The sequence below is a fragment of the Pyxicephalus adspersus genome, chromosome Z (assembly GCF_032062135.1).
Source record: "Pyxicephalus adspersus chromosome Z, UCB_Pads_2.0, whole genome shotgun sequence".
NCBI lineage: Eukaryota > Metazoa > Chordata > Amphibia > Anura > Pyxicephalidae > Pyxicephalus > Pyxicephalus adspersus.
In genome coordinates, this window is record NC_092871.1 from 4,091,609 (window position 1) to 4,102,349 (window position 10,741).

The window sequence follows — 10,741 nt, forward strand, 5'->3', positions numbered from 1 at the left end:
CGGCTTGTCCCTGGTGAGGAGAGCCTGGGGGGTGCGACCTGGTTTCCTGCTTGCGTTAAAGTAGCCTGGTGGCCACTAGTGTTACCAGCCCATATTCCCTAGCAAGGTGCTCTGGTAGGAACCAGGAAACTGTCATATTAGGGAAATAGTTGTGCAGACTAAAAATGAGTATACCATGTTTACAGATTTGGGAATTCTACAAAGGTACTGTAGAAATCCTTCATCATGGGCACATCAGGTGTGTATTATTATTAATATTATTATTATTATTATTATTATTATTATTAATAAACAGGATTTATATAGCGCCAACATATTACGCAGCGCTGTACATTAAATAGGGATTGCAAATGACAGACTAATACAGACAGTGATACAGGAGGAGAGGACCGTGCCCAAAGAGCTTACAATCTAGTAGGTGGGGAGTAGACCAAGGAACTCACCATAGGCATGGTGTGCAACCCTCACAATGAGCATAGAAAGTGAACTGACCCAGGAACTCAATGTAGGGATGGTGGGAACGACTCATAATAGGCACAGTAGGTGTGCAGACCCAGAAACTCTGCCCAGGGATACTGGGAACCCTTGGGCACAGCAACTGTACAGACCTTGGGAACTCAGCATACGCATGTCAGGAGTCCCTTAGAATGAGCACAGCAGACATACAGACCCAGGAACTAAGCAAAAGTATGGTAGGAACCCATAATAATTGGGAAAAGCAAGTGTGTACACCCAGCAACTCAATGTAGATATGGTGGGTACCCCTCATAATGAGCACAGCAGGCGTACCAACCCAGGAACTTAGGGATACAGGGATAGGTAAAACATCCCATAATGGGCACAGCAGGTGAGCAGACCCAAAAACTCAACCCAACATAATAGGTACAGTGGAATTGTAGACCGAGGGTCTTAGCAGAGAGATGGCAGTCATCCAATGGATATGGAATGAAAACCATGAAACTCCAGGATAGAGAGAACCCCTTATAATCATCCAGAAGCACAGATCAATAGAGTTCCCCAGGAAAAAAGGAGACTTTTGATTGTATGCAAACCCTGACAATGAACTTCCCTTACTTGCCACCTTTTGGGCTAATAATTATAACATAAAACACGAATCCTGCATTGTCCTCTTCAAAACCACCTGACTATTGCTACGTGTTACATCTTTTGCTGCCATCTTGGTTTCAGAAGCCAATTATCACCTTCAAAGCTTATTAGCCTGCAATTGCAAGATGGGCACGTGCAAGATCCCTTACTGCTGGAGGATTGTCCTTTAACCTTGTGGGCTATCCATGTCATATCTCAGGAGGCTTCTAGACAGTCTACCTGCATGTACAAAGGTGCGTCATCAGAGGAGTGGCCAAGAGCTTCGTCATCATCACCTAGACCTGAAATAAGAAACCACCTACAAAATTAGAGTATTTTTTAGTATTTTTAATAAAATTGTGTAATTAGGTAACACAGAAGTGGGTGAAGCAGATAGGAAGAAGTCAAAACCATGCTGGAAGAGCCTCTTTTAAAATCAAAATACATCTGCACCCAAACTCTACCCATGAATGCGAATGATCCTTCTCAATTCTCACCGGTGGTCCATCTTTGCCTCCCAATGGTGATATTTGGTGTAACGTGCCCTTGATTTTGCAACGTCTTCTATATATCAGCTTTGCAATCTGCATATCATGCGGCGCGCCACGTGTGATACCTCTTGGCCTAATCTAAGCAGAGAGCCGCTAACTACATCGGCTATTTAGTTGGTGCTGAAGAAAAAGATTGGTCTCACCCCCGCGAAAAGTAAAACAGGCTCTAATGACCAAATGATGGTCTGCTTTCAGAGAGATTACCATATTGTGCTGAGCAGCTTGCAGGCAGATTAACCTTCAAAATGTCACCGGGGCCGCGAGATAATTGTTTGGGGGGTGGGTGGAAGTCTCTGTAGCATTGAAGTGGTTAAGACAAATCTTCCTTGTGATGTATTGTTCTGCTGGTCTCGCTTACACGCCATCACGCCAAAATAATTTTCCCCTTTGTCCACTGAAACTTCATGACTCGTTTCATTTAATACATTAAAAGATTTAATTAAACTCCCAAATTAATTGTACAGTATGGAGCAAGCTGCATACTAATTGCACCGTCATAACATTTGCATCTCAAGATGATTCCACAGTGGTTTTGTTTGCAGATTTTTTTTTTTGTTCGTAAGTAAGCTTTTTTTATTATTCAAAACAGATAATTCTAGACTAGAAAAGGGGGTCAAGAACAATTTTGCTGTGTGTTTAATTCAAAATTCTGCAGATTACAATTTATTCTTATGGTACACAGCGGGCAGAGTTATGATATAAACCGCACGCAACAACCACCTGCCAATGGGAATGCTGCTTATTGAGTATCCTAAAAACAGTCCATCTATGTTTTACTTTGCCGGCAATGCAGTATACAAGGTAAGCATCAGTTTGACTTTATTGGGTTCTCCTGAAACAAGATTGATGAACTTTAAACAACGTTTCCCAAACTCAAAACGACTGAATGTAACTCAGTCACCAATCATTTTTCTGGAAGTATTTCACATTTTTATTTTTGTTGTGCTATGTCTTTGTTGAAAAAGAAAAAGTTGAATTTGTTAATGCTTCCTGTGGGGGTCAATGGTATATCTACCAATCTATTCATACATATAGTCATGTGATCTCTACTGATGGAGAAGACCATCCAATCAGCAGAAATTCATGTAATCTCCACTAATAGAGAATATTAGCCAATCAGAGATTCATGTGATCTTTCCTAACAGAGAAGACCATCAAATCAGCAGAGATTCATTTGATCTCTACAAAAGGAGAAACATCCAATCAGCAGATATTCATGTGATCTTTATTAATGAAGATCATCCAATCAGAACAGTTTCATGTGATCTTCATTATTAGAGAACATCCAATCAGCAGAGATCCATGTGATCTCTATTAATAGTGAAGACCATCTCATTAACAGAGATTCATGTGATCTCTACAAAAGGAGAACATCCAATCAGCAGATATTCATGTGATCTTTATTAATAGAGAACATCCAATCAGCAGAGATCCATGTGATCTCTACTAATAGTGAAGACTATCCAGTTAACAGAGATTCAAGTGATTTCTACAAAAGGACAACATCTAATCAGCAGATATTCATGTGAACTCTATTAATGAAGACCATCCAGTCAGAAAAGATTCAAGTGATCTCTACTAATGGAGAAGACCATCCAATCGGAACAGTTTCATGTGATCTTCACTAATAGGGAACATCCAATAAGCAGAGATCCATGTGATCTCTACTAATAGTGAAGACCATCCAATTAACAGAGATTCAAGTGATCTCTACAAAAGGAGAACATCTAATCAGCAGATATTCATGTGATCTCTATTAATAAAGACCATCCAATCAGAAGAGATTCATGTGATCTCTACTAATGGAGAAGACCATCCAATCAGAAGAGTTTCATGTGATCTTCATTAATGGAGAACATCCAATCAGCAGAGATCCATGTGATCTCTACTAATAGTGAAGACCATCCAATTAACAGAGATTCATGTGATCTCTACTAATGGAGAAGATTAGCCAATCAGGGGAGTTTTTTGTGATCTCTACAAATGGAGAAGGTCATCCAACCATCTGAGATCACATGACTAAGTGCCCAAGTAAAAAAGGCAAAAAGTGCCTGGGCTTTGAACTCACAGATCTTGTTCCCAAATGTGGTTTGTAGTTCAGCTCTCAATTTGGAGGAAATTGAACTTAATAATTTTACTTCTTGTAATCGAGCTGAAAGAATTGAAGATTTTATACATAGCGGCATGATAATAACCTGAAAAGGCTTCATCGGAAGGTTCCTCTTTAATGGCAGTTTGTTGGGTGCGCAGGGTAACTCCTGAACGCACATAATTAGGAGAAGCATATTCGCAGATAATTGTAACAACCTTGATTCCCTCAACATATAAAAACGAGAGGAACAAAATCTCCTTGTGAAGGCTCCTCATTTGAAGTATTTCTCGTTAGAGATAATCATGGCTCTTTTCCTAAATTTCTTGCTCCACGTACCCCGTCTCCTGCTGCTCTCATCCCATTATTGTCTCATCATCCCCTCGCAGGCTGATTTAAATAACTTGTATTTTTTTACTTCAAAGTGCTGTGTACATGCTTAGGACGACATGAAAATATCCAATAATTATCAAGGGTGCCGGCTGTTCCAAGAGACGTTCCTCTACGCGCTGCCATTTTATTTAATTCGCAACGAGCAATTAGGAATTCCTAAATGACATTAATGTAAGCTAAGAAGCAAGCAGAGGTCAGTGATGGAAACAAATGGATCCTGACATTCTGCATACTGATTGCACTTTCTTTCTCCATGACTTTTTATTTTATTATTTATATTAGACGTGATTGGCAGATTGGTCCAATGGAATAATCCAACATCTGTTGGACCACCATCAAAGCGATGATGGCACTATTGTGATCATGCCATACATGATAATGGTGATCAGCTGACATGACTGTTTTTTTTTTTTTAATTGATCATCAAATCATAAGTTTTATTGGAACTAGTGATGGCAAATTTACAAAGTGTTTGTAAGACCTGATTCCCACTTTGAAAGGGCTTATGGAGATCAACACTGGTGACAATCTCCATAGAAAATATAGGAGACGAGGGTAAAGACAAAGAAGTCAGGGTCACAAGCAAAGGTTGGTCCAGCCAGGATACAATCACAGCTTAAAAAACAGTTCCCATTCAATATTTACTTTGCCAATCTTTTTGATATAATCAAACAGTTGAGGAGGCAAACATCAGATGGGTGCCAATTGGTATAATACAAAATGTGTCCTCATTGGCGGAGGTTTGTCAGGAGCAATTCATGATAATAATATTATTTTATGGGCTACAATCCAAACATTGGGTTTGGTATGTTTCTAGGAATATTTGGCAAACTGAAAACAAACCAAACTCATTCTTCTATCTTTACTCATTATTTTCCTTCCTCCCTTCCTCTATCCTCCTTCATTTAAATCTCTTCTTTTTTAAGCATTTATTTTCTATTTTTGAAATTGAACCTTTTGGCCTATGTCCAATAAAACACTATGGTGATTACATTAGTCATTAGTCATTACAATATTTATCTGAAGCACAATGACCAATAAAATATACAAATGAGAAGCCATATCTATCCCTCCCTCTCGTATTCCTCCAACCCCAAACTCTTCTGAAATGCTTCTAAAGCATTCTGTGGTTGCATGATCCACCAGTGGCTTTTCTGGCATTGATGACCACTGTAGTCAATGCCCAATGCCAGCTGGACATGCGAACCCCAACATTTGCAATGTCATCACATTACCATGGAAAGACCCCACTGACTGGCAACCATTGGGCATTATCATGTGGCAGCTTTGGAACTTGAAGAAGGACCCTGCCACTTTGCAACATCATCATACCACCATGGAATATTCAGGACCTATAAAGACTCCACTGACTGGCAGCCTTTAGGAAGTGTCCACATTGGCACCTGAAGAAGGAAAACTTTGCAGGCCAGAGGAAAGAAGGCAGAGCTTTAGGTATGTAAAGGGGGCTTTTATAGAAGTCCTAGCAGCCAATGGCAGGGCAGGATGAAGCCAGATACTAATTTTTTTACTTGGCTGCATTTCTTCAGCTACACACAACCTCGATGTATGTGCTGGGGATGCAAAAAAAGGTGCAGGTGGAAAAGGCATGGATGAAGGGAAGCCGGGGATGCTTCAAACTGCAGAGGGCGGACAACTAATTTTGTGATCTCCTATCACACACAACTCACAGTAACACTTTACCATATGGTGTGCTGTGCTGCATCAGAAAAAATGCAAAAGAAAAGAGCTTCTTTATTGCAAAGCATTTTAACACACAACACAATACACACATATGTTCTTGCAATGCACACGAACAGATAAATGTCAATGGGCACTTACATAGTTACTTAGTAAGTCAGGTTGAAAAATGACATATGTCCATCAAGCTAAACCACCAAGGAAATAAACATATCCCAGATATAAAACCCCATGGACATAGTTGGTCCAGAGGAAGGCAAAAAAAAAACTCTGGGACAATTTGGCCATAAGGCAATCGGATATTCTCTGGATCAATGGTCACTGTTATCTTTACAGTAAAGCTTAAACATCCATTGCTCTTCGTTGTCTTACAACCAGCATGCAGTATCTCTGAAATGTTCTCATACTGTAAATGTGTTCCAATGCTACAAATAAACTGTATCAATCCTTCAAAGACAAATGCACATTTTGTATTGTTTCTCATTGAAAATCAATAAAAATGTTTGGAGAAGAAAAAAAACATTTTCAGGTTGAGGTTGCAATAATAAATAAAATGTGTACTTGCTGACAATTCACTATGGTGTAAGCCTTGGGGGTAGTAAGCGGTTAGCTTCAAATTGACAATTTCTTTCAACATTTAGAGGCCATGAAAAGCATGGAGCTGTTTGGTTTTCCCATAATACATGCCCAGTGTCCTGTGGCTCTCCGACTGTACCGTTACCAGCATCAGGTGGCACAAGAGTGGCATGCCGTGATCTATGGGACCGGCTCAATCCGCTATTGATCTGTGGATGTAATTGTCTTCCAATTTAAATGTTTGGGATTAATTAGTGACGGCAGGAGACAGATAACTTACCCCGATCCAGGAAACAAAAAAAGCACTGCAATTACCTCTCAAATAAATAAAAAATAGGCAACAAGAACAATTTAATCATATTAGACTTTAATGCTTTTAGGTAGAGTATTTAATTCCTCAAAGGCAATTGTTTACGGCGGTTAATGGCTATTTACCCGGGTGTAATCTGTTATCTGATGTCTTACGGTCCAGCTGGAAACTTCTATCCGGCAATTACAGTGAATCTTACAGACAAAAAAGAGAACACCCGTGAACAGCAGATATCAGTCTTAAAGGGGTGAGCACAGAGGTATTTCATTGCATTTTGTCCTCTAAAGCTAAATCCTCATTTTCTTCATTTTGGATTATTTAAATCAGTGTTTCTCAGCCAGGGTTCCTCCAGAGGTTGCTGGGGGTTCCTTGAGCAATGAGCAGTTTGTGCCCCTCAGGTCACTATAAGGGACCCCAATGATGTTTTTGGGGTTCCTTTAGAGGTGGTTTATTAAGCAATGAGCAATTTGTGTCTCAGATCAGTTAACGTGACCCTAAAGATGTTTTTTGTGTATCTGTAAGGGTGACATTCTTCCCACTGGCCAGCAATGTAAGAGGAATTCTTCCCACTGACCACCACACTAATATACTGTGAGCTGTATATTTAGTAATTATAGAGGAGGGTCCCTGAGGACCTGAAAGCTATATTAAGGAGTTCGCCAATTATTAAAAAGTTAATAATCATTCGTTGAAGCCCTTTTTTGCAATTTGTGTCACTTTTGGAAAATTTTTACTCTACTTCATTTCCTGCAGGCGGAACAAGAAAGCCTAGATTGTAAGCTCCTCCGGGCAGTGTCCTTTCCTCCTCCTGTGTCACTGTCTGGATCTATCTGTCATTTGCAACTTCTATTTAATGTACAGCGCTGCATTATATGTTGGCGCTAAATAAATCCTATTTATTAATAATAACAATAATACTAAAAGCTCTTCATTTATGCAGATGATCTGTTTCTGGCTGAACACTAGAGGGCAGCAGAGTGACTGCAATGTCGGGTTCTTGCCTATAAGAAAACTCCATGTCCCATGATTCCTTGCATTATGGATGGGAGGGGTCATATTGTTGTCTCAGTTCTCGACAGCACAATGGGGTGGCTACAAACAAAGATGGAGCATGAGTTGTAGCCATGGACATTAGGGATATGCAGTTCTCTGCAAAAGATAAATGGCATTAATGGATAGAAGTTGAACACTATTTTTGAACAACAGATGGAAGTAATGTATATTTAGAATATTAAACATTTTTTGCTTTATTGATACTTTTTTTACAAAAAAAAATTCTGCTTTGAACAATGTTACGAATAATACCGTATAGAAGAAAATGACAATTATAGTATTAAAAATAAGAAAACTGCTAATACAATAATATAACATAATACGATAATATAATAATAGTATCTATAATTGCCTTTATGCATATCATGATATAACAGCACGGCATGATTGTGAACAAGACAGGTGCTAAATAAAACCATAAACAGTGCATTTCATGAACAGCATGATTAACACATAATACCATACATCATTAAACACGACCTCACCATTCATGCCTCAATGTCTCCATGTAATTACTTACAATGTTATGATTCGATGCGCTGCCCGCTTACACCTAACGAGACATTTTCACAGCCCTGCTTAACACATATACATGGCTTCTCCTTATTGATGGCTTAGCATGAAGGATAAACTAGTGAAGGACAACTGAAGCTGAAGATGGGTGCAAGATTGGTTTTACCAGGGAATAGATTTGTAATGTAAAAAACATGACCCCTCCCTAGCACATGTATGGTCAGTGAAACTGCCCCACCCCCTGTCCCCCACCCCCTGTCTGCAATAGCAGGGTACTACAACCGCAGGTTTATTTTACCAATATAAAAGAAAGGGTTGATCTTCCCTCGCACCCCCCGGGGCTACAAGCTGCATGATCTGTGCCATTGCCCCACCCCCTGTCTGCAATACCAGGGTACTACAACCACACTATCTATTTTACTAATACAAAAAAGAAGCATATTGAGCCAACCTCTTCCCTCGCACCCCCCGGGGCTACAAGCTGCATGATCTGTGCCATTGCCCCACCCCCTGTCTGCAATACCAGGGTACTACAACCACACACCAGTATAGGATCTATTTTACCAATACAAAAAAGAAGCATATGGAGCCAACCTCTTCCCTCGCACCCCCGGGGGCTACAAGCTGCATGATCTGTGCCATTGCCCCATTTTTATTACTGGTGTAATGATAAATTTTCTCATCCTTCTTTCAGCAAACCCAAATACCCCCCCATCCTATCCTGCAGAATCGGCACTCCCCCTGCAGGGCGATTATAAATGCTCGAAGTGTGTGTTGCAGTTTGGCTGGGTTTTGGTTAGGGAAGGGGGACAAATTGGCCAATAGCCCAGAGTTGCCCATTTCTCCAGGGTCCAAATGACAGAATGCTATGCATTGAGGCCGCTACTTCATATTTAGACGGGGTCCCATTCTACTTTTTAATGCAGTACAGAGACAGATATCCTATAAAATATTACAAACCTCTGATTTACAAAATGATTTGGAGGCCGTATACGCCTAGCTAACTTGGTAGGTAATGAGGGCTGCCGCACCTCTTATATATCTTAGACCTGCACTTGTACCCCATGGTTTCCTGCAACATTACTGCATTTTATTAAAAAAAATATTAAGTAATTTAAAAATCAGCTTTGCCAATCCCTCTTTCACATATACATCCAATACTAGGTGATATTGTATAGAATGGAGGATAAACTACTCTGGTACACTACACCACCTAGTGGCCAACATGAGATTGACAGCTGCATTTAACAGCTGCATTTAAATCCCTGCATTCCCAACTTGAAAAAGTATCAGGCATAGACTTATATAGTGTTCAGATTTGTGATCTGCCTCTGCCTTTTATTTGGTTTGCTTACATGGGATAAATGGGAGCATCCTCAGCTCTGATCCTGGGGTTTCAGGTTATATTGGTCTTAAAAGAGCAGAGCATGCATGGAAATTAATGAGCAAAAGTGTCATTTGACATCCATTTCAGACACTTTTGAGGTCAAACAAAATTCCTTGGAAGTGCAGCTGACCTGCATTTGGCTGCTTTCCAGCTGTTTTTGCATTCCTATAGCCTTGTATAGGGGGAGAATTTCAGACATCAGACCTTCATGTCATCATGGGAATGACTTGGGCAAATCTTCCATGCTTTAGTGCAGACGTCCTCCACTCCCCCAGGACCTGAACACATATTTGGCATTTCTCTTATTTGCAACTAAAAAATAGGTTTATACCAAAATCCAGCCAAATGTGGCCCTGGAGGACTGGAACTGAAGACCAAAGTTCTAGCGGCCTTGTTGACATTTTCTGCAGCACAGCATGGAAGCCAATGGACGTCCAACCCTTCGTATGTGTTTTTGCATTCTTGCAGAACAAAGCCTGACACCAGTTATCTTTAAGTTCAGAGACCCAAATGTCAGCGTATTACAATCAGATCTTCTTTCTTCATTAAATTCAAACTTCCTGAGTAAATCACAAGCACAGAATCATTGCATCCTCCAGGAGGATCTCGTACAATTATAGCTCGCCAACGTTACAGAGAGCAAAGCTCACAGCAATGTCCTTGAGCTGCTTAATGGAATATGAAGAATGCTCGAGAGGTCTCCAAGCTAAAGACTCCGATATATTCTGAGAGAACGGGAAAGGATTCTGTGTCACAAACTCCCCTTCCCCAAGCAACCCCAGCAATAGGGGCACAACGATGACAGTGATACAATTATTGTGATACACCATAAGAAACAATCTAATCCTTGTGCTGAATTATTCTATGCATGGAATGTACAACCTGCTCCGCACAGAATGACACCATCACATGATGCCTGCACCAAGTCTATCACATGACTAGTCACTGCCAAGGCAGGGACAACACAATCCTCTCCTGAAATACTCTGCTCTGCTGGAGGACTCTGCTCCACCCTCTATAACTCTCCTCTCCTGTAATACTCTGCTGGAGGACTCTGCTCCTTCCTCTATAACTCTCCTCTCCTG

The 10,741-nt window shown here is 40.4% G+C and overlaps 1 long non-coding RNA gene across 1 annotated transcript in view; it reads right to left on the minus strand.

Annotated features, from left to right (window-relative positions):
- The window catches only part of LOC140343027 (uncharacterized), a 56,017-nt gene extending 45,276 nt beyond the window's left edge, over positions 1-10,741 (minus strand). Inside the window, exon 1 of the long non-coding RNA XR_011923230.1 lies at positions 10,669-10,741. This is a non-coding gene — a long non-coding RNA (uncharacterized lncRNA). The remainder of the gene's footprint in view (positions 1-10,668) is intronic.